Source organism: Saccoglossus kowalevskii, chromosome 18, assembly GCF_978046115.1.
Source record: "Saccoglossus kowalevskii chromosome 18, keSacKowa6.1, whole genome shotgun sequence".
NCBI classification, from domain to species: Eukaryota; Metazoa; Hemichordata; class Enteropneusta; family Harrimaniidae; genus Saccoglossus; species Saccoglossus kowalevskii.
Window position 1 is genome coordinate 18,714,298 of NC_140658.1, and position 26,587 is coordinate 18,740,884.

Below are 26,587 nucleotides of genomic sequence, written 5' to 3' on the forward strand. Positions count from 1 at the left end.
TACAGATACACTACAAATATTTACTAGTATTCATGGCCATGTTTATTTCATCTGCTATATGGGGAATACTGTGGAATACTTTATTTTCACTGAAAAGGCTTTTTGGGCGTTTTGTATAAAATTTATTTTCACTGATTTTTGATGAGTTTAATGTGAAATATAGGAAAAAAAGTATATTCGCTGGATTTTATTTTCACAGAATCATCCCTTCAGCAAAAATAAATTCCAAGCGAAAATAAAGTATTCTACAGTAATTTAATACAATGATGGCATCATTTGATGCGATATACATATAACCACATTAATTCAACACAAGTTTTTTTTTCTAGTTCTGATTTTGACTGAAATTGATTGAATAAGACTTTTATAGAAATTTTGGTATATCTTATCGATGAAGCTATAAGGTTAATTGTCTTTTGTCGTTGCATTCTGACAGAGACATGTTGCGGAATGCCAATGGGAAGCGGAATGCAAATATCTCAGTGAGAGAAATGAAGAAAATTCTATTTGTCATTTTTATTGACATCAATCTTCTCACTTCCAATATGCAATCTGTGATGAGTCGAGGAATTCAGGGATCAAAACAGGAGCTCAATGCTTTCAGAAATTCTCAGGCTTCTAACTTTCCATGGCAAGCAGTGTATTCATATTTCTATGATTTCAAACCTGCCATACCTAATGCTCATCTTCATAATATTTTTTCTTCTTCACAATCCCCTGTAACAGCTCCATCACAACTCCACTAATTTCAGTCAAAGCATACAAGGCAGAAAAGTGAAAAAAAAAACTAACAAACAAACAAACTGCTTTCTGATTGGTCTGACTGTTGGGTATTAAGATTTGGTAGCCAATCAAGAACAATCTTGTAGTTGCCTTCACATCGAATCCATCATTTCTCTCAGAATCATTTATCAACCTCCCACCCTATATTGTAATCATTCTGCCATGCTTTGACTTCCCTAAAATACTGTACATGTCTGGGTTACTTTTTTTTAGCTATGGCTGGGAAAATATACATTTTATTTCTACAGATTCACACAAGATGAAATGTTACACTGATGATGTGCAAAAAAAAAAAAAAAAAAAAAAATCACAAATACAGTGAAAAATAAATGCGCAAGAAACTTTCAACATAGTTGTTATCATTGATTAGCATAAAATGTGATGATTTTAATAGATACAGTGGAGGTAAAAAAGAATTGAGATGAAAGAAGACGTGGGAGACGAGAAAACCTGTTTGAGAAAAAAGTAGAGGAAGGCGAGAAGGTTATTCATGATTTTCTGTGAACAATGAAATGATTTGTTAATGTATGAGCAGATTTTGCCTTGATTAACAAACACATAATCTCCAGTAAGCATATAGTAATATTACACATGTATGTAGCTGACTTTTGTAAAAAGTGAATCTTGCATCGTTGCGACGTCAGGAACGCAGCCCCGGCATTGGGAAAAGTACATTTTGTTAATTAGCATTCAATGTGCTTTTACCAATACCTGAACCAGCTCCCTAGGCCACCAGCAATTGATAACCACAGCTCCCTAGGTTACTGGATATTTCACAAAGGCTCCCTAGGTTACTGATGATGCATGCATGATATGAGTAATGATGACCAAATGGGACTAATTAAAATTAATTACAGATGTTAATTAGGAAAACTTGCCAGGCATTGAAGAGAGTACATTTCTTTCAAAGATAACAAGAATGTGCTCTCTGCCTACACCTGCCAAGACTTCCTTATAATTGTTTTAACTATGCCGTCCCAAATGGGTGTCAAAACTTCATAGTATACAAACTATACAATGAATTGGATGTGCTTGGCTTGAATAATCCAGGAATTCCATCACCATATAGATATTTACCAGTTACCACGACGATTAAGTGCAAAGATTGACCCAGGCATTGGGAAGAGTACATTATTGCCTGTGTCAAAATGTGCTTTTCCAAATGTCTGGCTCACCCCCTACAATAAAGTACCCATCCTGTAATGTCCAAATTTCTGGTTCAGCCCGTACAAGAAGGTACCCCATGAAAGCTGTAATCATCTAAGGAAAAAACACAATGAAACAATTAATGTACTTTAAATTGAATTGAATTTATATACATCTAGGAAATCCATTTTGATTCTCAACTGCAACACGCAATACAAATGATCACACAAATTAATTTTATCACTAGCTCATATTCAAAATAATTGTATATTTGCTGGTTGCTGCCTTGGTGGAACAAAGTCTATATAAATACGTCAAATCACATGCTTGCAAGGTCAAACATTGTACACATTAGTTAGAAATATTTTTATTGCAACTGATTAAAAAAAATCCCACTGCTCCAAATCATGAATATGTTGTTACCATGGTTACCATATTGAAATGAGTGTTATTTTTAACTTGTACAGTGAAGCAAATCAGCTGACACGCATTGTAGTGTACATGAAATAATTAAGTACTGACAATCAACTTCAAATTCTGTGATGAAAATATTTTTTTTTAAATATTTCCAATTTTGGTTCAGAGCAGTGTGAATTATTGACACTTGGGTACTCCACTGATCAAGGCTGTCCAAGAATTTGTGTCATAATATATTGAAGCAATTTTGTGTAAACAAGGTTAAAATGGAATCAAACCAAAATTTACAATAACTGGTTTATTTATAATGTAGATTTTATAAGAAACATAGCTACTGGTTGTTTTTTTAACTTTTGTAAGCTCTCCTTCCCAAATTTCAGGCATGTTATGAACAACAATAGCTAGGCTTAGTAGAATATTAGACTAGATAGTTCCACAAATGCAGAACAAGTTTGTCATTTGGAGAATCTAAGTAAGTTAAGAAACAAAGTTACAGGACCAGATGGAACACCAGCTGAGCTCCTTCTGTTTGGACCAGGCGACTTGGTAGCTAAGCTCTACCAGCTCATTAACAGGAATGAAGAAGAAATCCCCAAGGACTAGACCAAAGAGCATTATCTAAACTATCAACAAGGGAGATAAGACCCTATCTAGTAATTACACAAGAATCTCCTCTTCTCTGTACCAGGCAAAGTGCTAGGGATAATTTTCTTGAGCAGGATTTGAAAGCCATTAGAGAAAAAACCCAGGGAAGCTTCGGTATTTGTAGAGGCACGTTGACATGAACTTCACAAATCAGTTGTTCATGGTGAAGTGCTTAGCATTTCAACTGCCAGCATTGGCTTTTGGGATATGTGTGGTTACCCCCTGCTCTTTGGTGATGTCATCAATTTAGTTCTGAAAGCCTTGCGACACTAACCAGTGGGGCATCTGCACGAGACAGCATACACAAATCTTCAAAGGAATCCACAACCTGTTTGGTGCTGAGGTTGGCCTGGTTGTCAGGTGCCCAAAGCCATGGGGATTGGTGATTTAGACACAGTGATCATACTGGATGATACTCTTGTTAAAGGCTGTAGACAACAGTGTTAACTCATCTACTTGTATACAATTTTAACTCCTCCTTAGTGATTGTAATTTCCTGCAAAACTGTTTCTTTTTGGTCCCAAGATGTTTACATCTTACTGCAATATTGTTTTCATATGTACCATATTTTAGCATGCAAAACAAATCAGTAATTCTTTTTTTTCTTTAATCCACTTATGAGCTGACAGAAATCTGCCATCACATGCTAAACTAAACCAAAACTTGTCAGTGAATAAAAACGTGTTGTATGATGAGCTATGACAAGAAAAGAATCAGGGCAGTATAATTAGAGTTGTCAACTGCAAGACCAGATGTAAAGCCACTAAATCAAACATCAATTCATTGACATCATTAGCATAATACACAACTCCAAGGTTTCGTCCAATAATGGCACACATAGAAAACCACACCTAAATCCTTAATCTGCTATTACAATCAACCTATTAATTCCGTTCAAAGGCAATTTTTTTCAAATACTCTGCCAGATAAGAATGAGCAGTTCATCACAGCAACAGAATACTGATTCAGCAAATGTCCTACTTCATTGGTGTTTAAACTATGTAGGTTCTTCCATGCTTGGCTATTTACGGCAAAGCCAAACCTATAAAGGTCGCAAAAAAAGATTAGGGCATTCTCTACCACTATACTTGTAACTAGGGCAATATACATGTTTTCAGAAAGGCGAGATATTTGAGAAGAGCTTACTTTTAGTGTTAATATCCAGTTAAGACCGAGATGCAACTTTCCTGTGATCCTCTAGAAAAGTTTCTTGCTGTATGTTAATTTAATTTTTTTTTACTATTACCATACAAGATAGTCTTTGAAATAATTTCTTAGCCATAAACCAAAAGTTCACTATTTTACACTGAATTACTCAGAAATGTGGTAGACTGCCTCCCAGAAACTGACAAATCAGGACAATTCCATCAAGAGGAATCATTCGGTGAAATGTGGTAGACTGCCTCAAAGAGGAATTGCTAACTTGAACAAAATAACTAAGCATACTAATTGTTTTAACAACTGAGTGAACACCCTTATAATGCAATGAGTGCAACGTGACAAGTACATGACCATGAAAGCGACAAATTTATTTGACATAAAAAAAAATCCTATCTTATCAATTAATAGTTTAAATATGACCTCAAACCCTTTTAAAAGCAACCATTTTTCTTGGATAGATTCCAACAAATTTTTCCCAAACAAATTGGAGAGTTTTAAGTCATAGATTGGGTTTAATTCTCTTGAATTCTGAATATACACGAGAAAGAACCTCTGTAATTATCCACAACGGAACACCAAGATAAAATAGTTCATCCCATCTTCACATAAAACTCAACCATGTTGTCAGATTTAAGACAAAATCATTTTATAAAAAACATTGATTATCAATTGAATGCTTTTTCTGCTGACAGTACAAGTACTCAAATTTATAGAGGGATTAATCGAGTCAGGCACCGATCTACAAAACATGCATCAGGGCATTGTTTTTCAATGATTTATGTCTTATTTCACAAGCAATTTTTAATTATATTAGTGTGTTTTATTAGGATCAGCAACGCCATCAACGGTAATGCACTGACAGACATTTTCCCATTCCAGGTGCAAGGTAAAAATGATTTAAACTTGTGCATTTTTTGGAGGTTTCTGAAATGACGCTTTTTTTAATTTAATAATAATTTCGTTAATAATTATTGCAATTGTTGCACTAGATTTATGATTGTAACTCCGGATTTCAACACCCTCCACGGGTGGAATGGGAAATGATATGTATACTGGGAAGTGTCCTCCAGAATCAATGGAGAGGCTTGAGCCATTGACTGAGTGAGATTTGTTCACTAACGGATGTAAACTTTAGAGGGGGAACTTAGTTAAGCTCAACAAGTGCTTGTATTGGAGGACTTGGTTGGCACTGGTCACATCACTGGCGGGGTCACATGCCCAATCACAGAACAAGATTCAGTGGTGAAATACACTGCATATATTGGTTAGCACTTGCAATTGGCACACAGACAACAGAGACATTCAACGTCCGGAACTGTTGCCCGGCTGGCAGCATGGTTGACTGCATAGACAGAACAAAATTCAAAAACAATTTTGTTCAGAAATACAGAGCAAGAGAATGTGCACACGGCAAGGAATAAATACTAAGGCCATACAGTTAGACATCGCTTACAAATGCTGTTTAAGCTAGACATGACAAAAGACGTTCACTAACAAGCCACGTACAATGACTTGTCTGAGCCAAACGCCCACTTGCACTTGACTGCATACAATAAGCATATGCTCAATATATCACAGGCCACCGAGTGTGTTCACTAATAATGATGAACCAAATAAAGATCTTTGAAGACAAAAGCTAGGACAATCTGGATAGCAAACTTCATGTACAGGCACATTATTTTCAAAACAAGGCAATTTAGGAACAAGTTTTGATTCAAATTTCATATATTTTACATCATTTCATATTTAATTATTATATTTTATATCATTTAATATTTAATTATTATATTTTACATCATTTCATATTTAATTATTATAATTTATATCATTTCATATTTTATTATTATATTTAACATTATTTTAAGTAACGCAAGTATTCACTGATTTAAAAATGTACATTTGTATCTCAAACTCTACCATACCTAATACAGTTTACCAGTCTGGTCATTTCACATACAGAACTCGTGGCACCAAAGTTGCATCTCCCGAAATCAGATTTCAAAGAAAGTATCTGGTGAAAACGTCAAAATAGATGCAAAGTAATCACTGAACTTTAGCATACAATTGAAAAGTACATTTCCTGCGCTCCAAGTGAAGTACACGTGTCAGAGGTCACATAAATAGTCAATGACCCTATCAGGCAGGAAAACTTCTAGCCTAGCCAATATTGTCACAGCAACAACATATTCAGACGTCTACTTTCTGTGGAAATGTACAATAAGCTTATTGTATGGAGCGATCATGCTCCGACTTTCAAAATAGTCTCAGTACGCATAAAAATGAAATGTCAAAATATTGGCAATCTAAAGCTTACAAAACATTCTTATTAAATTTTGCATTTATGCTTGAGGGGTAAACAAAATTCACATTTATAGAAACATTTCTCTTGCTACTATCAGCACATAACCTTTTCAGCAGACTTTCTGTCCTAATTTTTCTGTACTTTTTTCTCATATTTCTGGTAGTGAACCTTAATTTTGAGGCCAAAAGACAAAATTTGGGTAAATTTTCTGTTTTTACCCAAATTTGGCAAATTTTGTCCCAATCTACTGAAGGAAAGTGCAGACTATAATACAGGACTTTGTGATGAAAAGAGGGAACTGGTAGTGATACCACAAATGCTTAACACTTGAAGAAACTTTCTTTTCTTCACACAAAATCTTTCCATATTTTAAAAATGTTGATCAATTTGTGTAAGCCTTGAAATTTGGTCAAAATTTAAATAGAAATTATAGACAAGCAGCCTATCGGCTGAGATAGCTCCGCTGTTAGCAATGCACATTTCAATTAAAGAACTGAAGACATCATTAGAAAATGAACAATATGAATAGTATCAAAGCAATCGGACTTACAGTTTTCAACAAGAAGTCGAAAATATCACTTTTTACCAAAAATGACAAAAATATTCACCAAAATTAGAGAATTGAAGATATCATCACGAAATAAACAAATCTGAGAGAGGTCCACATGTAGTACCTATATATGTAGTATCAAAGCAATTGGACTTGCGGTTTTTAACAAGAAGTCGAAAATATCACTTTTCACCAAAAATTGACAAAAATATTCACCAAAAATAGAGAATTAAAGATATCATTACAAAATGAACAAATCTGAGAGAGGTCCACATGTAGTACCTATATATGTAATATCAAAGCATTTGCACTTGCGGTTTTTTACAAGAAGTCGAAAATATCAGTTTTTACCAAAAATGACAAAAATATTCACCAAAATTAGAGAATTAAAGATATCATTACAAAATGAACAAATCTGAGAGAGGTCCACATGTAGTACCTATATATGTAATATCAAAGCAATTGCACTTGTGGTTTTTAACAAGAAGTCGAAAATATCAGTTTTTACCAAAAATGACAAAAATATTCACCAAAATTAGAGAATTAAAGATATCATTACAAAATGAACAAATCTGAGAGAGGTCCACATGTAGTACCTATATATGTAATGTCAAAGCAATTGCACTTGCGGTTTTTAACAAGAAGTCGAAAATATCAGTTTTTACCAAAAATGACAAAAATATTCACCAAAATTAGAGAATTGAAGATATCATCACGAAATGAACAAATCTGAGAGAGGTCCACATGTAGTACCTATATATGTAATATCAAAGCAATTGCACTTGCGGTTTTTAACAAGAAGTCGAAAATATCAGTTTTTACCAAAAATGACAAAAATATTCACCAAAATTAGAGAATTAAAGATATCAACATGAAATGAACAAACCTAAGAGAGGTCTACCCAAGGTACATATACACCAAGTATCAAAGCATTTAGGCTTGTAGTTTTCAAGAAGAAGTCGAAAAAGTAAAACATTGACACGGACGACGACGACGACGACGGACAATCACTCATATGATAAGCTCCGCTCGACAAAGTCGACAGCGGAGCTAAAAAAAACAAAATGGGCAAAATTTGAGAATCAACTATTTTGGTGTTTGTAGCGTTAAAAGCTTTGCTCGCCCATAAACGTCTAAATTTACAACACAATGATGTGTGCCGACCATTTCCTCCATCAAAAATTTACAAACAAAAGTTTTAACTCCATTCAATTTCAGCAAGGGAGTAAATGAATCAAAAGTTATTTGTCTGACAACATTAGGTAGTGTGGCATTGTCCTTTTACTGACCCCAAGTACGTCACCATGTCAGCTCAGTTCCTTTTCAAAATCCAATTAAATTTGCATGTGAACTAGACAAGGTGTCAATGGGAACAACGACGTTGTCAAAATAACCTGGGTAGAACAAATAACAGTGATTTTGCACAAAAAACTTGCATATACTCTTTTTTTTTTCCTTGTCAAGTCGCCATGGAACACTGAAAGGAACTCAAAGACAATTTTCAGTTCAACATTCCAGTTTCAATTAGAACATCTAAACATAGAAATTTTGTATTTGTGGTAAAAACTAAAGAAACTGAGTGCGAATATTTGTTTGCTTACAGTGAAGAACCTTATTTTTGCTGTCAGTGAAAATAAAATCCAGTGAATACATCTTTTTCCTGTGCTTTAAATTAAACTCATCATAAATCAGTGAAACCCCCAAAATAAAGCATTTTAGAGTATTTAATCTATATATTGTGGAATGTATTTCCACGACTCATTGCCGGACCATTCTGGATAATTGCCAGTAATGTCCCATGTTAATTTATAGTGGAAGTTCATACTTTGATAATCATATGAAACACCATAAACAATTTAGCAAATTTAAAACTCTATTCGTATCATTTTACACAAACCAAGAAACACTGGAAAACCGTTGCGCAGAACTCATTGCATGCTTCATTTCACAAGTAGAATTAGTTTTACTTATTGACCAGTGTTTAACCTTCTAGGTGCTATAATTTTTCTACCAAAGTGTTGTAAGAATATTTTGTCTATTTTTAGCTCCCATGCCTACAAAGCACACAAGAGAGATAACAAGTTTAGTACCTCTGTCTGTCAGTTTTTTTTTGTGAGCAACATCTCAAAAACTAGGCGGATTCTGATCAAATTTGGTACATAAGTATGGGATAATGTGCAGACATGATTAGTTTGAGGTTGTGTCTATGCATATTAAGTAGCTAATTTGCATATTAATTCTATCATTTCAGACGAAGCAAAATCACAAAAATTTCTTGGCAGATTTTGATCAAATTTTGTACATAGGTACCTTGGGAGTAATGCACAGACACGATTAATTTTGAACCATGTTCCAGCATATTAAATGGCTAATTTGCATATTGCTCATTTTAGCCTGTGTAAGCAAAATCTTAAAAACTTAAGAATGGATTTTGATCAAATTTGCTATATATTGGTGCTGAACAACTGATGTTAACTTTGAATTCTATTCCTCAATTATATATTCTGTTTTCACATGGGAGCTTTGCATAGTCGAAATTTGATTATGCATTTTTTCAATGATAATTTGGATAATTTTTCAACAGAAGATGAAAATATAAAAATTATGTGGTTTTTATTTTGCGAGAAGTGACAAAACTTGAATTTGGCACTTTGAGGTTTAAGATAAGATAAGATTACAAGCAATCTAAATAAGAGTTGACAAATTTAATGCATTAACTTTTCGTGTTTTTTTTCGTACAAAATAAATTGTTTGCAGAAAAACTGTCTAAATGTAAAAATGTTTTTGGAACTATTTTAATAGGAAGTTAAGTATTCATCATACTGTAAAATACTTTATTTTCGTTTGGAATTAATTTTCACTATTTTCTCTGAAGGAATGATTCAGTGAAAATAAAAATCCAGCAAATACACTGTTATTCCTATGTTTTCCATTCAACTCATCAAAAATCAGAAAATTAATTTTATACGAAAGAGTCATTTCAGCGTAAATTAATTCCAGCTAAAATAAAGTATTTTACAGTAATGTTCTAATAATTTTGAATCATACATACAGTGTTTGATCAAAAGGTTTAACAATTTTTATAAATATTTCATGTGGGGGAGGAGCAGAATACACAGTGGTCAGAGGAATAAGCTGCTGAATGACATTTTATTTCAGACAAATACAGAAAAATTAAGGATGATGACACTCTTGATTCAGCCATATAACACCATAATGGTAAAGTGAAATTGTTGACAATTGCATGGCTAATTCTTGCCCTCATAGTACCATGGACGTACGTCCATGATAGTGCATAGTCATGGTACACGTATACTACACCTGTTGTCTATGTACATTTAGATGCATCCCAAATGGTGCCACAGGAAATAGTTCAGCTGCGACCCATGATCAAAGCACCCACTAGGGAATCCACATAAATGAATAAATTCCAAAGAGCATGGCTTATCAAGAAAGGACAGGGCCATATCCCTAGTCCCACTCAACAATAGGCTAAAAATAAATGACACTTTGAGGTTGGTCAGTATTCGCCTACATCAACTATTCTTTTTTTTAATACCTAAAATGTACTTTTGTAATTTCCAAAACAAACAAACAAACATGTTACAATGCACACTTAGGGGCCAGGCAGTGGATCCCTACATGCTGCAATGCACACTTAGGGGCCAGGCAGAGGATCCCTACATGCTGCAATGCACATTTAGGGGCCAGACAGGAAATCCCTACATGCTGCAATGCACATTTAGGGGCCAGGCAGTGGATCCCTACATGCTACAATACACATTTAGGGGCCAGGCAATGGATCCCTACATGTTGCAATGCACACTTAGGGGCCAGGCAGAGAATCCCTACATGCTGCAATGCACATTTAGGGGCCAGACAGGAAATCCCTACATGCTGCAATGCACATTTAAGGGCCAGGCAGTGGATCCCTACATGCTACAATACATATTTAGGGGCCAGGCAGTGGATCCCTACATGCTGCAATGCACATTTAGGGGCCAGGCAGAGAATCCCTACATGCTATAATGCACATTTAGGGGCCAGGCAGTTGATTTCTACATGCTGCAATGCACACTTAGGGGCCAGGCATAGAATCCCTAAATGCTATACTGCACATTTAGGGGCCAGGCAGTGGATCCCTACATGCTGCAATGCACATTTAGGGGCCAGACAGGAAATCCCTACATGCTGCAATGCACATTTAGGGGCCAGGCAGAGAATCCCTACATGCTATAATGCACATTTAGGGGCCAGGCAGTTGATCTCTACATGCTGCAATGCACACTTAGGGGCCAGGCATAGAATCCCTAAATGCTATACTGCACATTTAGGGGCCAGGCAGTGGATCCCTACATGCTGCAATGCACACTTAGCGGCAACAGGTGTCAGGTTGAAAATGAAAAGCACACGAATGATTAGTTTGATCGCATGCTAGCTCTACTCGAATTGTGCATAGCAGTGACTTCCAATAATCAATAGATGTAACACAAATTCATGCAAAATTCAACTAAAAGCAATGCAGCATACTTGGAATCACAACACTCCAATAGAAGTTTACTCTTGTATTTCCATGATCAAAACCCAAGTACGGCCATCTAAAGCATACTGAATATTGAGATGAAGTAGTGATTGTCCTCCTTGACAAAACTTACCTCATTTCCAAGCCAACATGATACAAGTTTTATATTTTCCAGTCCTAAAATGAATAAAATTTATATTCCATTTAGGTGGCATAATAGTACAAAATAGGGTGGAATTTCACTATTTAAAATAATGAAACTGATGACACAGATGATAGGATCATAAAAGTACAATAAAATAGAGCCATATCTAGAATAAAATGCTAGTTTAGGGCTCGGAATCAGTCAGAATTTATCCATATATATGATCTGAATATAAACAGAGCTGACTTAATATGCATCAGTGTCAATAGAAGTTATCCAATTAAAATAGGAATTCCACTAACTTGAAATTGGCCATTTTTTGGCGGCTGTAATTTTTTTTCTTCTGTTCAATATACCTGTGTATTAATGTCAGAAAGCATTAGTGAGAACTTCAAAACCATCCATGCAAATATAAGCCAGCTTTGGTGATATACACATTGTAATTGATAAAGTAAAAGACCATTAAATATACCGAATAAATTAGATCATGTTATTTATTCAGTACATCGTATGCAACTTGGGATGACCGACAAATATCACAATAGAGATAAAACATGTTTCAACCCATAGAACAAGCAATGACTATATTTTTCATCTCAAAATGTATCATAACTTTTTTCCAAATTTATCAGAAACAATGCTTCACCAATATATGGCATAAAAATAAAATTTGTCAACTTAGAAAAGAATTTGAATTACTATATACAGGACATTTATATGAACACCTGAGTGTTACATCCTGGAACTTTACAGTGAAACTAATTCATTATCAATGATCGGTTCTCAATTCCTCCAAAACATGCATCGTCATTGAAGTTCAATAATGGGGCAAAAATAATTGTCTCAAATTATTAGGGAATTCTGACGAATACTATTCATTATAATAATGCTTTGCATTTATTTCTCCAAAAAAAAAAAAAAAAAATTCAAATTAGAACAATAACCATAAGTTGACAACTTCCATCTAAATCAATTATGTAATACTTCCTGAACAAAAGAACAAGATCATTTTTGCTTTAATTTAACTAGTTTAATGACCACACTGACCTCAAAAACTTTTTGAACAAATAATCTTAAATTTCCAAACTAAATACACGACAAAACTGAATATCATCTTTCACTGAACAAATATCTTCATGGGAACCAAGCTGAAATGCTCATGAACGAAGTTGGAATGCCAACTATTTCGGGAGGGAAATGCACAATGACTGGAAATTTCCACCTCCAACACTCGTTGCTTAACATGACACCAATAGAAGGTCTATAACCCACCTTATGGAGTCAAAATAAAATTATTATGAAATATGGAAATTCAAACAAATCAAAAATAGATTATTTTTTTGAAGTAGGTCCAATGCTGAAAAGTAGTACACTGCAAGAGACTATGCATTCACCCACGGTTTTAAACAAGCAGACGACCCTATTTGAAGGCATTAACATGTGCCTAGGGGAAAGAACGACCTGGTATATAAAATCCTGGATTATAGCCATGACCCAAATTACAGTTGACCACAAATCATGCACTATTGGTAGTCACAACCTTTGACCTTGATAGTCCAAGTAAACCAATATGGCTGCAGTTATCTCGCAAAAAAATTTTGAATTTAACAGAACTTAACCCTTTGAACAATGAAAACAATTTTTGTCACTTTTTACAAAATAAAACCTGCTTTACTTTTACTTTTTCCACATTTTTGCCAAAAATTTGATTAAAATCTGTAAGCAACTGGCAGTTGCATCAATTTTGACCAAAAATCTGTAATGTTGCATCAACTTTTTGGTGGGAAAAGAGTTGGTGTTACAAATTTTATACATTACTACATTTATAGACACAGATTCCATAGTATGCAAATATTCATTCAATGTAATATTTTGAACAGTCCACAAAAAGAAGCAAGACAACAAAAATCTCTAAAACAAGTAACTGAAATTTAATCTCTTAAATGACTCAAATTATAAAAACTAGGGAATTAATAACGACAAAAATGGACCAATTTATGGCATCCGCAAAGTGCAATTTATACACTTCGCAAGTAAGATTACAAACACTTGCATTAAAAGTTTAATTTACATATCACCTACCAGTAACTAGAATTAGATATTTTTATGTAGCAAACAGAATTATTACTAATAAATTTACATGTAAAACATTGCGATTACACAATACCCAGTTTGCAATGATAACTAGTTTCCTTAGTAACGAAAGAACAAGCTCACTGGCGACAATCTTTAAAAACTGGGCATCTTCCATTTTGCAAGATATTTTCGTGAATTTTGAATGTCGGTAAAAATCACTAAATTTTGCAGCTGTTAAAATTTCACTGGGGTTCTACGGCAGTGTCAGCGACTTTCACAAAATTTTGTTTCAAAGCAAGCAATAGAAAAATCAATAGCTTTAGGGTATAGGCACAAGTTTTAGGATTCCATATTAACACTGACATGCAAGTAATGGCCTGTATCACACCTGTAATTTACTGAACACAATTCTTCCCTCTTAGCATTTAATTTAGAATCAAGAATGTACATTTTTTTAATGGAAAATATTCAAATGCAGCTGCCTAATACAAGTTATAAAATTTAAGGAGGAGTCTAAAATGAGGCGAACAAAACACTAAAATGTTGTTCCTACTAAATAAAACACTAACATGGCAAACAAAAAAATGTCAATTGTAGTCTTATTTAGAGTCGCCTGCAAGTCAGTAGATTGGCCACGACTACACTCTGGTAACAAAAAGCCATGGAACACTCACAAAGCCAAAGTAGTATAGAAAAAGAAATATAAACTATGTAATCTCTTATTACATGCGTACAAAGCGTGCTCTCAATCCCGTATACAATGGACCAGAACAAATTCATAAAAATGCTTCAAACACTTATTACTTTTTTCATCACCACAAACTTGTGGGAAAGCACGGATCAGGGCAACGGTTTCAATGCAACTACTGACAATTACGAGTTTGTTACTTCCAACCCGATAAAAAAGGAGTAAGGTTATTACAACTGTATTCTCTAAAGCAATAAATAAAGTCATAAATTCAATTCAATTCAAAGTAACTGAGGCAAACAAAAGCTACCACTTCCTTGAACCAGAACACGATTTTCAACGATTGTCAATCCCTACTACCATCGTCTTCAGCGGTGCAAACAAAAAAGCAAAGTTCGTTCAACACTGGCCCCAGGTGCATTCCTACGGCTATCACCCACATGACCTCATAAAACTTCTAATTTCCAAATGGATGAACATACCAAGGGTACTACTTGATGTCTCTGGATACACAATGCATTCACATACATGTAAACTTGATGTAGAACTGCCTGGGCGACGCCATCTAGTCCACAACTAAGGCCTGGTTGGCAGTCGTGCAAAATGCCACGTAATGAGAAATCCAACAGTTATGAACTTGAAGTTCAAACAACGTTAACGTCTTAATAAGGTTAATATGTGATCGTTAACTGCTTTGAATCACAAATTGTAAATTTACTTTACTAGGTGTGCGTACATATTGATCTAGCGATATAGTGATTAAATACATACCCACACCTTGACTCGGACATCGCCAAGTATTTAATAAAAATCTTACTATCTCGTACTTAGTAGGCATTGGTTCCAATTTTCACCCCCTTAGCCATCTCCTCTAGGGCAAGGCTAACCAGTAAAAATTATACGTTTTCAAATCTTATAAATCACATGGCTCACATGAAAGTACAATGAACTAGGACACTTGTGAAGTGAACATTTTACTGAAATGTATTTTTTAAAGGTAAATTAAAAACAAATTAATATTTTAGAGTCACACTTCAAAAGAAGAATTTATTTGCAACTAAATATGCAACCTGGAACTGAATAAAATATTGGGGTCATTTCATGTCGAGGCTTTTCTTAGTTTTTTTATTAAACTAAACACAGGATTTGCAGATCACGCAAGTTTTTCTTAAAAAATGGAAATAACATACAAGTCTGTAATTTAATAAACTGCTAGTAGTCTATATTAAGTTCAAGGACACGTCCTTCTCATGATCATTGAAACATTTGTAGCACGTTGCTCTGACTCACAAACAATGCGACAATTAGTCATCGTTGATTTCATTCACATGGCGCTACCAAACCCTGCTCCACGACAGCAAATAGTTTTCGGTTAAAACACTACCAATGGCTCGAGTAAAGGTCCAGTATCCTACCCACCTTAAATAGGGTTAAACACGTTGCCAGGGATGATGATGATCTAGCTGATTACAGTATGATCACTGCCCCCTACTTTCGGCCGAGTCATGAACTTCTAATCTTGGCAAACTGTTGACTCTGCTTAGCAAACAGAAGAATCCATGTACCTACCCGTACTATAGACTCCAAATACAAATTTAACAAGTCATTGTCAATGACACGTCCCCGTTCCGTTCATATTTGAGTGACATGTACATTCAAAGCAGATCATGACCGAAATGCACCTGCATATGTACAACACATTGTGCTAAATCTGAACAAAATCCATCCATGCATGACTGAGATCCGGTTCTGGAATTGTGACTATTTGTGACATGATGTACCATGTGTGTGTGAAGTTTGAACTTGATCAATCCAGACATGTCTTGGATACGGATTCAGAACTGAATTCTTTAACAAAATGGCCGCCAGTCGGCCATTTCGAACTTGATCCGAAAAAAAAAAAGACGTGCATCAAGGTCCTATTATGTTTAATGTATGTACCAAATTTGAACAAAATCCATCCATGCATAACTGAGATACGGGTCCGGAATGGTGAAAATGTGCGATTTCAATGCATTTTCGGCCTTAAAGCGGCCGCCATTTGGCTATCGTTAATGAGATCATGAAACAAATGCACATACATATTTGTGACATGATGTACCTTGTGTGTGTGAAGTTTGAACTCGATCAATCCAAGCATGTCTCGGATACGGATCCAGAACTGAATTCTTTAAAACAAAATGGCCGCCAGTCGGCTATTTCGAACTTGATCCGAAAAAAAAAATGACGTGCATCAAGGTCCTATTATGTTTAATGTATGTACCAAGTTTGAATGAAATCCGTCCATGCATAACTGAGATCCGGGTTCGGAATGGTGAAAATGTGCGATTTCAATGCATTTTCGGCCTTAAAGCGGCCGCCATTTGGCTATCTTTAATGAGATCATGAAACAAATACACATACATATTTGTGACATGATGCACCTTGTGTGTGTGAAGTTTGAACTCGATCAATTCAGACATGTCTCGGATACGGATCCAGAACTGAATTCTTTAAAACAAAATGGCCGCCAGTCGGCCATTTCGAACCTGATCCAAAAAAAAAAATGACGTGCATCAAGGTCCTATTATGTTTAATGTATGTACCAAATTTGAATGAAATCCGTCCATGCATAACTGAGATCCGGGTCCGGAATGGTGAAAGTGTGCGATTTCAATGCATTTTCGGCCTTAAAGCGGCCGCCATTTGGCTATCGTTAATGAGATCATGAAACAAATGCACATACATATTTGTGACATGATGTACCTTGTGTGTGTGAAGTTTGAACTCGATCAATCCAAGCATGTCTCAGATACGGATCCAGAACTGAATTCTTTAAAACAAAATGGCCGCCAGTCGGCCATTTCGAACCCGATCCAAAAAAAAAAATGACGTGCATCAAGGTCCTATTATGTTTAATGTATGTACCAAATTTGAACAAAATCCGTCCATGCATAACTGAGATCCGGGTCCGGAATGGTGAAAATGTGCGATTTTGATGCATTTTCGGCCTTAAAATGGCCGCTATTCGGCTATCGTTAATCGGATCATGAAAAAAATGCATGTGCATATGTCCCATATAATGTGTGATGTATGAGTGAAGTTTGAACTCAATCGGTCCATGCATGTTCGAGATACAGGTGATCACGGACGCACGGAAGCACGGACACACGGACGCACGGACGCACACAGGGCAAAACATAAGTCCCCGTTTTCGGACTGCGTCCGAACGGGGACTAAATATCAATAAATTCATCTCCTCTATGGAAACTATTCATCTTGTCCACAAAAGGTCATGCCAAATACACAAATTACAAGAGGTTGGTAGGGAATAAAAAACAAAAAACGATGTCCACACCAAATTTAAGAGAACCAACTCTGCCTTGAACTTGTATCCCCTGAACCTGACCTCTTGAAATCAAGATGGCATTTATCAGGCAGGTAATTTATCTTAATAAAGTGTAAGTATGTGGCACATGTTTGAACTACTGACAACAAAAATACACAATGAGCAATGAAAATGACACCATGTTTAGCCACAATGAAAAAAACCGCTGTGATTTTTTTAAAAATACAATTCCAGCATTTTTGTACTGCGAGTTGAAAAGTTCATAATACCTTACTAGCCGGCAGATGACCTTTTTTTCAATTATATTTACTCTGGGAAAAATAATATAATTGCGATAAAATGCTGTAAAAATTTCAACAAGTCAGAGCGAAAAATTTTAAGCGCATTCTGTAACCTGTAGAAATTTGAGGGATGTCGAGTTTAAGGTCATGTTAAGGTCACGGGCCTAAGTTGGGCCATTGTGATATCAGCCGGCCTCAATGGCCTCATTTTTAGATTAGATTTGACCTCGAAAAAAACTTGTCAGTTTTCAAGCTACATCCATTTTGTTCACGTTATTCTATTTGCGAGGTATGTTTATATTCATCTAAGCTATCAAAACTACTCATAATCGAATATTTGAAGAAATAAGGCTGCCACAAAATCGTGGAAATACTCAAATTCAACCATTAAGATCATGTACATGGGCAGGGCGTGGTGGACACAGCGTTTTAAATACGTGACCTCCAATTCATTCGCCTAGAAAAATTGAGAAATACATCGACGACACCTATAAATAACATAAATAACAACACTTACGTCAAAAAAACTACTTGGAACAGGTGCAACATAAACAGGGTAGGGTCGACTGCACGATGTGGGTTTTTTGAGCGGTCGGGCCTAACATCAGTAATACAACAACTGACCTTACCACTAATGCAGTTGGAATACCACACATCACCCCCGCAAAAAAAAATAACTTTTTTGTCATAGTTAGTGGATGAGTATTTCGTGAATTATGAATCGTTTGAAAAATTGCCAGCGTGGGTTTGTGATAAGAGACTTGATGTACGAGAAAGTTACCTGTTTATAAAGAGGAGCACACATCGGTGACGAGTGAACGAACAGCACAGACACATGGCAGTAGAGCGCGATGCTGATGTGACCTCACACAAGTGAGGTTGTTACACTTGTCATACAACCTAGTCAGCTGACCCACCGCCCACCCACCATACGGCTGTTCCATCCAATGACCAACGTGAAGGGAAACGGTCATGTCAGATGAAATAAATATTCAAATTTGACATTTTTAGATCAAATTCAATCACATTTGTAATAGCATCAATCCCAGCAAAATACATGTATAGTACCAGTTTAACATTTCGCTAACGGTAGTGCTTTCACAAACTCCCTCAGCAAAACAAAAACATGCAAAAAATTACGAACAAAAACTGAAATATTTAATTTATTGAATAAATTTATTATATTCAAATAACAAAAAGAGGTAAAATGTATGTTAAAAAAATGAATAGTGAATTATTGTTCATAGTTCAGCTTAAGTTCAATATGACCTTGATATGTTGGAGATGGAATGTCACATTTGCAAGATGGGTATTTTTAATCACAAAAATGTTTTTTGTTTATAGAAAACGAAAACGCGGGAGAAGTAGCTTTCATATTATTACAATTTTAGTTGCTGATATTTTCTGTTTTTTCACACTGAATTTGATAATAAAATGAAATATACATAATATCGGACAGATTTATTATTATTACATGCCATCGGCTATTACCATACGCGAGTCATTTGGTTATTGTAATAGCGAAAGAAAACTTGATGTGCATATAACCACACTGGCAGTCCCTCTATACATGTGATATAACATTGTTCTAAAAAAAGTGGTAAATAATATAGTCAACCATAACCAACTTTCTTCTGTGTTGCAAAAATATATTTCGAAACAATCATGCAAAATTGCTATTTTGGTGTCAATTTTTCCACCATAAAACAATGATATAACATCATTTTAATTAAAAAAAAATCTGTTTATGGGAAAAATTTATATGTATTGCAATGTGGGTATGTATTTTTGGAGTTACTAAGCACCACAATTCGGGGTTCGGGGTTCGGGGTTAGTCAGAACGCATCAAACTTGCGCTTATGTTCACTGGTTGGATACAAATCATTTTTGGAACAAACAAACAACCTTTATTTGGCATTCCGTGTTTTTAACTTTGGACATTCTGTTATTTTGTTCACCGGAGGCGCACTTTTACAAAACAAAACAAAACAAAAAGTAATTTTATTTTTGTCAAACCGAATAATTCAGCACGAGAAACATAAACTAGAAAAATCAATGCGATATTGCCAAGAAATATACAAAGACGTGATACATGTGTATTGGTCGATTTAAATGCCCTCCCTATGTAGCGCCCTCTGGTAATCATTTCACATAATCTGAACAGCCTCAATGCCATGTGTTACGTGATGCACTGCACTTTCTTGATCATACATGTGACATCACCTCTCATCGTCTGTAAACATTTTACCCGTGTTTTGCAGGCACTGTTGAGCGAAAATATCGTAAACCACAGTCCCTCTATTACAGTAAAGTTATTTATTCTAGTTGTTGGAACCGAAACAAAATTGTCTTGAATAAGCCGTCCGTTTCATGTGAAAATCATAATGATATATTTGGCGTGTTAAATTATTCCTGTTTGGTTAATATTTTGTACATTATGATTTTTTGGGATAAACTTTTCTATTTACTTTCACCTTCTTGAGGCCTCCATGGCCGTAGTCAATGGCGGAGGCTTACAACCAGCGGGGTTTTACCGCGCGATGTATCATAGAACAGCTAATTGACTGCGCAAGCGTAAAGCGATTTTCGCTTTGCCAGGTAATGTATGTTAATTTTATGTAAATGAAGGGCAGCGCTGACTCGTGACTGTAATGGCGCTTGTGATCTGCTGAAAACGGTGAGAAATTCATTTTATATTCGTATTTTTCAGCTTCAAACAACATATTATGAATATACAGGCGCCCTATGCGGTGCAACAATAATTGTTTTTCACTTTCGCCAGCTTGTTTCTGTGTGTTTCATGCATTTTAAAGTATTTTTTGACGATATTTTGAACTAATGCTGCAGTATCGAAACATGGATTTTTTGCTGCCTTGCCAACACTTTTTTGAAGACCTCATCGCCGAATTGTCTAGAAAAGCTGTTTTTATTTCGCTCTTCATTCAACCAGACATGTTTTAGGATATTACCAGATGTTGTACCGTGTACCTGTCGCGCTTTAGAATAGTTTTGCCGGTTGTTAACATATTTTTTCTCATTAGAAGCGAAAGCTTGTGCTACGAGGAAATTTGGAATTTTGTATAGGAAGTTAGTGTGTCGGAGGTGACCGGGGGTGCACGCATCTACAACTTATTGCCTACTTTATTTGTTACTTAAAAAAGAGTTTAGATATGCAGACTGTGTATTACCGCTAGAACAATATCTCAACAGCCATTTGGACGCATTTGTTCTCGCCTAGCCTATCATAGAAACAATATTTTCGAAGTTTACCGAGTTTCGGCGAAATAAAAGGTGTCGCTCAGCCGCCGCCATGTTTCTTTTATTTCGCGCGATCAAAACACGCTGAAAGAGGACGCGGTGACATAAACTGCTAAAAGTGCTGAATTTTCCAGTTCGATGTCGTAAAAAACGCGAAGTTGTTTAGACTGAGATATTTTCTGTCGCTTTTCTTTCATAAAAAATTCGTCCTATAAACAGTTTTTTGAAAAATAAACGAGTTTTTCAATAATAAACTGACCTTTCGTTTTAGTTGCATTGTCAACTTTCCCCTATTTATTATTTGACGATGGACTTCTCATTACTTTTCGTAAGTTTAGTAATCTTCTAAACCGGAAGTGATCATTGGAAAATTATAGTAAAAATGATTTTTTGTTTCCGTAATTTTTGTTGTCTATTTCTTCAAATAGAAAACCTAAAAAGTTAATCATACAAAAGCTTGTTTTTGCTGTGTGCATATTCGTATTTGTCCTTTGCTTACGTGTTCATTTGCATATTTGGTGATGGCTGTTTAACTTTTTATACAGGGGTGTGCAGCTTTTTTTAAGAGGGGCAGCCAAAATATATGAAATATTCAACAGTGTGAAAAAACAAATTAATTTTTCAACCTACTGGCCATCATTGGATTATAATTTTCATGACCATGTTTTTTCTTCTACATTTGTATAAGTGATGTTATTGCGTTTCACTGCAGTGCTGATTATCAGGAGACAACAAGGTATATGCCTAAATCTCCCAATTAATTTACTTGCACAATGGGAGACAAAAGACCAATTTATAGTGTAAACAACATAAACAAGTGAGGTACTATAATCCAGAGTTAGGCAGTTGTCTCAAGAGAATACCTGTCTATATATATCTAGAGGGACTGTGCTAGAACTGAACAAGAAAATGATAAATATGGACATTTCACTTCTGTTTCATGAAAAATACAGTAAATTGATTTATTTGTATATAATAATGAACTATAATTTTGTCACTGTAATATAATTGCAACAAAATTAAAATTGTTTATAATAGTTTTACTGTACAAATACAAAATTTATTGATTTTGTCATGAGTTTAGTTTTTAGGAGTTTGATGTTACTTCACTTTAGTTTTTAATAGTCGTAATGTACAAGTATTATTTATTAGATTCTATTTGTGAGAAAATTTGTGACAAATTTTAGTTAGGATAGGGCTTTCAGAAACGTGCATATTTTGTTATTTAGCTTCAAAATCCCCCCAAAATTGTTTTAATTTTTATTAGCACAAGATGTTTGACTGCAGCTGTTTAAAAAGTTCAAAAAATGATTTCTTTTTAACCACCAGGCTTTCACACCCAAATTTATCTGCATTTTTTTCTTACTCTAAATTTGGAGCCAACAGACAAAATTTGAGTCAATTTTCAGTTTTTACTCAAAAAAAATTTGCTATTCGGAAGGAAAGTACAGACTTTAAACAGGACTATTTTGTGAGTTTGTGACGAAAAGAGGGAACTGATGATGGATAGGTTAATACTGGTTTCAGATGCTGTAATAACCCAGAGAAGTGAGAACTGAAATTACTAATTGATTCATAAATAAGCCATGTGATATTAAATAAGTTGTGTATGAATACAGTTAGGGTTAGAGAGGTTTAAGTAGAATAATAATTATATACAAGAGGAAAGGGCGTGCCCACTGCTATTGACAGATATTAATTTTGTTATTTTCAATAAAATGTGATTGCATCTGCAATTTATGATATTTGTGACAGTAGGCCGGTATCTGGTTAACCTTTTCATCACCAGACTTTCTCGCCAAATTTGTTTTGTACTTTTTTTCTTGTATTTATCATTATTTCTGGAAATGAACCCTAATTTTGGAGCAAACAGACAAAATTTGTGTTAATTTTCAGTTTTTACTCAAAAAAATTTGGCTATTTTTTTTCCCAATCTTCTGAAGGAAAGTGCAGGCTATAAACAAGACTATTTTGTGAATCTTTGAAGAAAAAAATGGAACTGCTGGTGAAAATGTTAATTGCAATGCAAATAAGTTTATAATAAAGAAACCATATAAACAAAATTTTGTACTAAAATACTGAGAAAGTATTTTTTGGAAATTCCATTTTGCAAGTGAAAACACAAGTTTTATCTAATTTAATTTCACTTATCAGCAAAATTAAAAACCAGTAAAATTATGTATAGAATGTTCCAGAATTTTTCTGTTTTTAGTATACATTAAAAAGTGTGATAAATTCACCAAATTGTTTAGTTATTAGATGTTGTGTTTCAAATTATTGAACTTACCTGGTTAGTTTAGTAAATATCTTCTCTTCATGATAGAAATATTAACATTTTAATCCACTTTATGCAATTCTTTTACAGTTGGTTTATGTAAATTCCAAAATGTCAGTCACAGTGTGTGACCTTGACTCTTTCTTACCTTTAAAGCATGTGGCTTCCACATGATACTCCACATTAATCAATTACATAAAATAAAACTTTTCATTTGGAAAACCTAGGTTTGTAAATTGATTTGATTGTGAAGTTGAAATATAAAAAAATTGTTGGTTCTTAAGTTTATAAAAAGCACTACTCTCTTTAGTCATCTTTTTACACTGTTCACAAAATACACACTAAACGCAGAGTTTGATATTTGGTATTGTGTGGATACCCATTTTTATGGCAAAAAAAGTTGAAAATGTCTTCATCTAATTTAAAATATGTTTAAGGGCACCAAGGTAGTCAGGTAGGGCATCGAGGCAGTAGCCTTTGTGACCTCTGTGAATGTTGAGCCATGATAATGTTGGTTGGGCGAATGAATGTGTGAAAAAATAGATAACATTTTGGTGTTAATAAAAAACAAAACAAAAGCATGTATTGAGAAACAAGAGTAGGAAAATTTTGGATTCCCTTGTATGTAACGCTAACTTCATGATAAGGTTTGGATATTGGTGCCAAGCCGTTTCAAATATCTTTATCAACAAAATTAATTAGTAGCATTTGTAGTTGTGTTTCAGTCTAATGGCTTTCAGCTCTATCTTGTGGGATATAGATATTTACAGCAATTAGAATGTATTTTTTCATCTCAATGAAATCTTAATCATCTGCTTGCAGGGGTGCCTGATTTCTATGTTAAACAAAAATAGCTTCCACACCTATTCTTGACCAGAATTTGTACAAAAATGATTGAACATGATAAATCCTCCTATCAACATTTCAGTGCAACTTTTTTCTTCTATATTTTCTTTGTTAATTTCAAATCAGTTAGACTTAATTTCTCATTACCTGAAGGTCTTGCTGGATTAGAATTGATAAAAAATATGGAAATTAATTATGCAGATTTATTATGTGAAAGTTTCAACTTTTTAATTAATAAAGCATTAAATAAAGCAGACTAATCTGTAAGTCAGAAATGGTTGAATGTGATTTTTAACTTTAGCATGATTAATAATTTGCGATGTAATACAGTATAAGATGAGAAGCTCCTAAAATTTAATTTAAAAAAAAAGCAATCAACAAATTACTGTATAATGTTTTAAAACATTAGTTAAAACAACTAATTGGCCTAATACCTCGTTAACAGGACAGCATTATATCATAGCCTACCAGCTCAAGACATCAAAAATGATTATGTAAATGTGTTCAACTTGAGCTCTAATGAACCCTCAGGATTGAACTTCGATATAACTGTTCTAGCTTGGGTCTAACAAATCGGACCATACTTGGAAATATGTTTGGCCACAACCATATAAACGCACAAGGGATTATCTCATGTTAATTTGTTGGAAAGAGCAATATTTCAACTCAGATAAAATCTTGCAGAAAGCTGACAACTATAAGGAGCGTTTTAGGTAATCTCCTTTGATCCTTGTAGATTAACTTTTTGTGAGAATCACATCGGGTTTTTTTTTCTTTCTGGGATTTCTCCAATTGTTAATTATAAGCATTTAAACAAGGTCAAATAGACGTAACTTGTTTATGGATATATTGCTAATATTCCTATTCTCACAACCAGGACCAATCACAAACAGGAAAAGACAATGAATTTTCGGATTAACACCTCTGTTTTCTCCCACACTGACCAAATTTCTCCCACGCTAACGAACAAATGTTTTGTCTTCTACTGACTTCCTGTTCCGGTCCATCTGTGAGAGTGTTGAAATTGGTGCAAAACATGGTCTATTAGGAGAAAACACACAGAATCTGTTGCAGCGTTGAATAAATAATGCTTCCACTAAAGGTCAATTGACTGTCACTCAGGATTTTGAAAATCTAGTCTTTTTTCTGATGTAATATTGTTTTAATCTCTCAAATAAACGATGGTTGATTTTAGACTGACTTATGGTGTTCAAGTGTGTATCCAAAAAATTATCGAGTTAATTTTAACCCACTGTTTAAATGTATGCGTGAACAGATTAACTCAGTATTGACACCAGGTTGGTTTACCTCAGTGTAGGAAGTCATGTATCAACTGGGAGTGACCTGTGTGTTTAACCCGGGAGATGAGACACGTATGGACATATTTTCATGGCTAAAACAATGCCCCCAAATGGTGACTTATTGGTAGATGAATATGGGTATTAATGCTGAATAAACTACTGTGATTATGAACAGAATGCAGACTTAGTCCATCGAGTATTTACAAATCTATCGTGTCCTTCGTTTGTCAGCATGTGTGAACAAGACTATTGACACCTATCTCACAACAACAATCCCAGAAAATAGTGTCCCACAGCCCCAATGTTGTCTTTAATTGATTCAACAAATTTCGGTTTCATCCATTTATATTAATGAATCCGAATGTATTGGATTATTGATACTGTAAATACATTGATCATTCACTAGTTTTTAATTCTGATATGTCCTTTAATAAGTAAAAATTTCTAGATTAAATGCCTGTTGAATAACACTAGAACTTGTTTCACTGGCAAATTTGTGAACTTAAATCCCAGTGAATTCGCTTAAAATAGTGAAATTAAATGCCTGTGAAAATAAATGGTTTTATCGTATTAGCTTAGGTTATTGAGATTGAGTGTGTTTAGAAGTGCATTTCCTGGTCTTACAGCTTCTAAACGAGTTCAGGTAAAAAGAAATAATTTACTTACACAACTGAAAATTTGTTTTTTCACAATTCATAATCTGTTAGTCACCCCAAACAGAAATAATTGTTTAACTCCAAACTGGAAATTACTGGCCAGCTGATACGTTAAAGTTGAAAAGTGAAAAATTATGCAAATTTATCTTCTTGCTATGTGAAAATTTGAGGTAGATGAACTTACAATTTTTAACTGGTAAATGTTTG

General features: G+C 34.6%; 1 protein-coding gene, 1 long non-coding RNA gene and 3 other non-coding genes across 5 annotated transcripts in view; 1 reads left to right on the top strand and 4 right to left on the bottom strand.

Annotated features, from left to right (window-relative positions):
* Window positions 1-1,417: 1,417 nt before the first annotated feature.
* Mir4829c (microRNA mir-4829c) lies at window positions 1,418-1,517 on the bottom strand. The gene is given in 1 exon segment (NR_038790.1): window positions 1,418-1,517. It is a non-coding gene; the product is annotated as a microRNA mir-4829c (primary transcript).
* A 124-nt stretch (window positions 1,518-1,641) lies between these two features.
* Window positions 1,642-1,741, bottom strand: Mir4829a (microRNA mir-4829a). The gene is given in 1 exon segment (NR_038788.1): window positions 1,642-1,741. It is a non-coding gene; the product is annotated as a microRNA mir-4829a (primary transcript).
* Window positions 1,742-1,873: 132 nt separating this feature from the next.
* Mir4829b (microRNA mir-4829b) lies at window positions 1,874-1,974 on the bottom strand. The gene has a single exon (NR_038789.1). It is a non-coding gene; the product is annotated as a microRNA mir-4829b (primary transcript).
* LOC144346425 (uncharacterized) lies at window positions 1,953-18,944 on the bottom strand. Its single transcript, XR_013419557.1, has 3 exons — window positions 18,826-18,944; window positions 11,660-11,703; window positions 1,953-2,043 (listed from the first exon to the last, which is right to left on the bottom strand). It is a non-coding gene; the product is annotated as an uncharacterized LOC144346425 (long non-coding RNA).
* Window positions 18,945-20,613: 1,669 nt separating this feature from the next.
* LOC102802797 (lethal(3)malignant brain tumor-like protein 4) overlaps window positions 20,614-26,587 on the top strand; it is a 54,006-nt gene continuing 48,032 nt past the window's right edge. The window contains exon 1 of the mRNA XM_085493231.1: window positions 20,614-20,721. The gene's annotated coding sequence lies outside the window, so the exon portion shown is untranslated. The remainder of the gene's footprint in view (window positions 20,722-26,587) is intronic.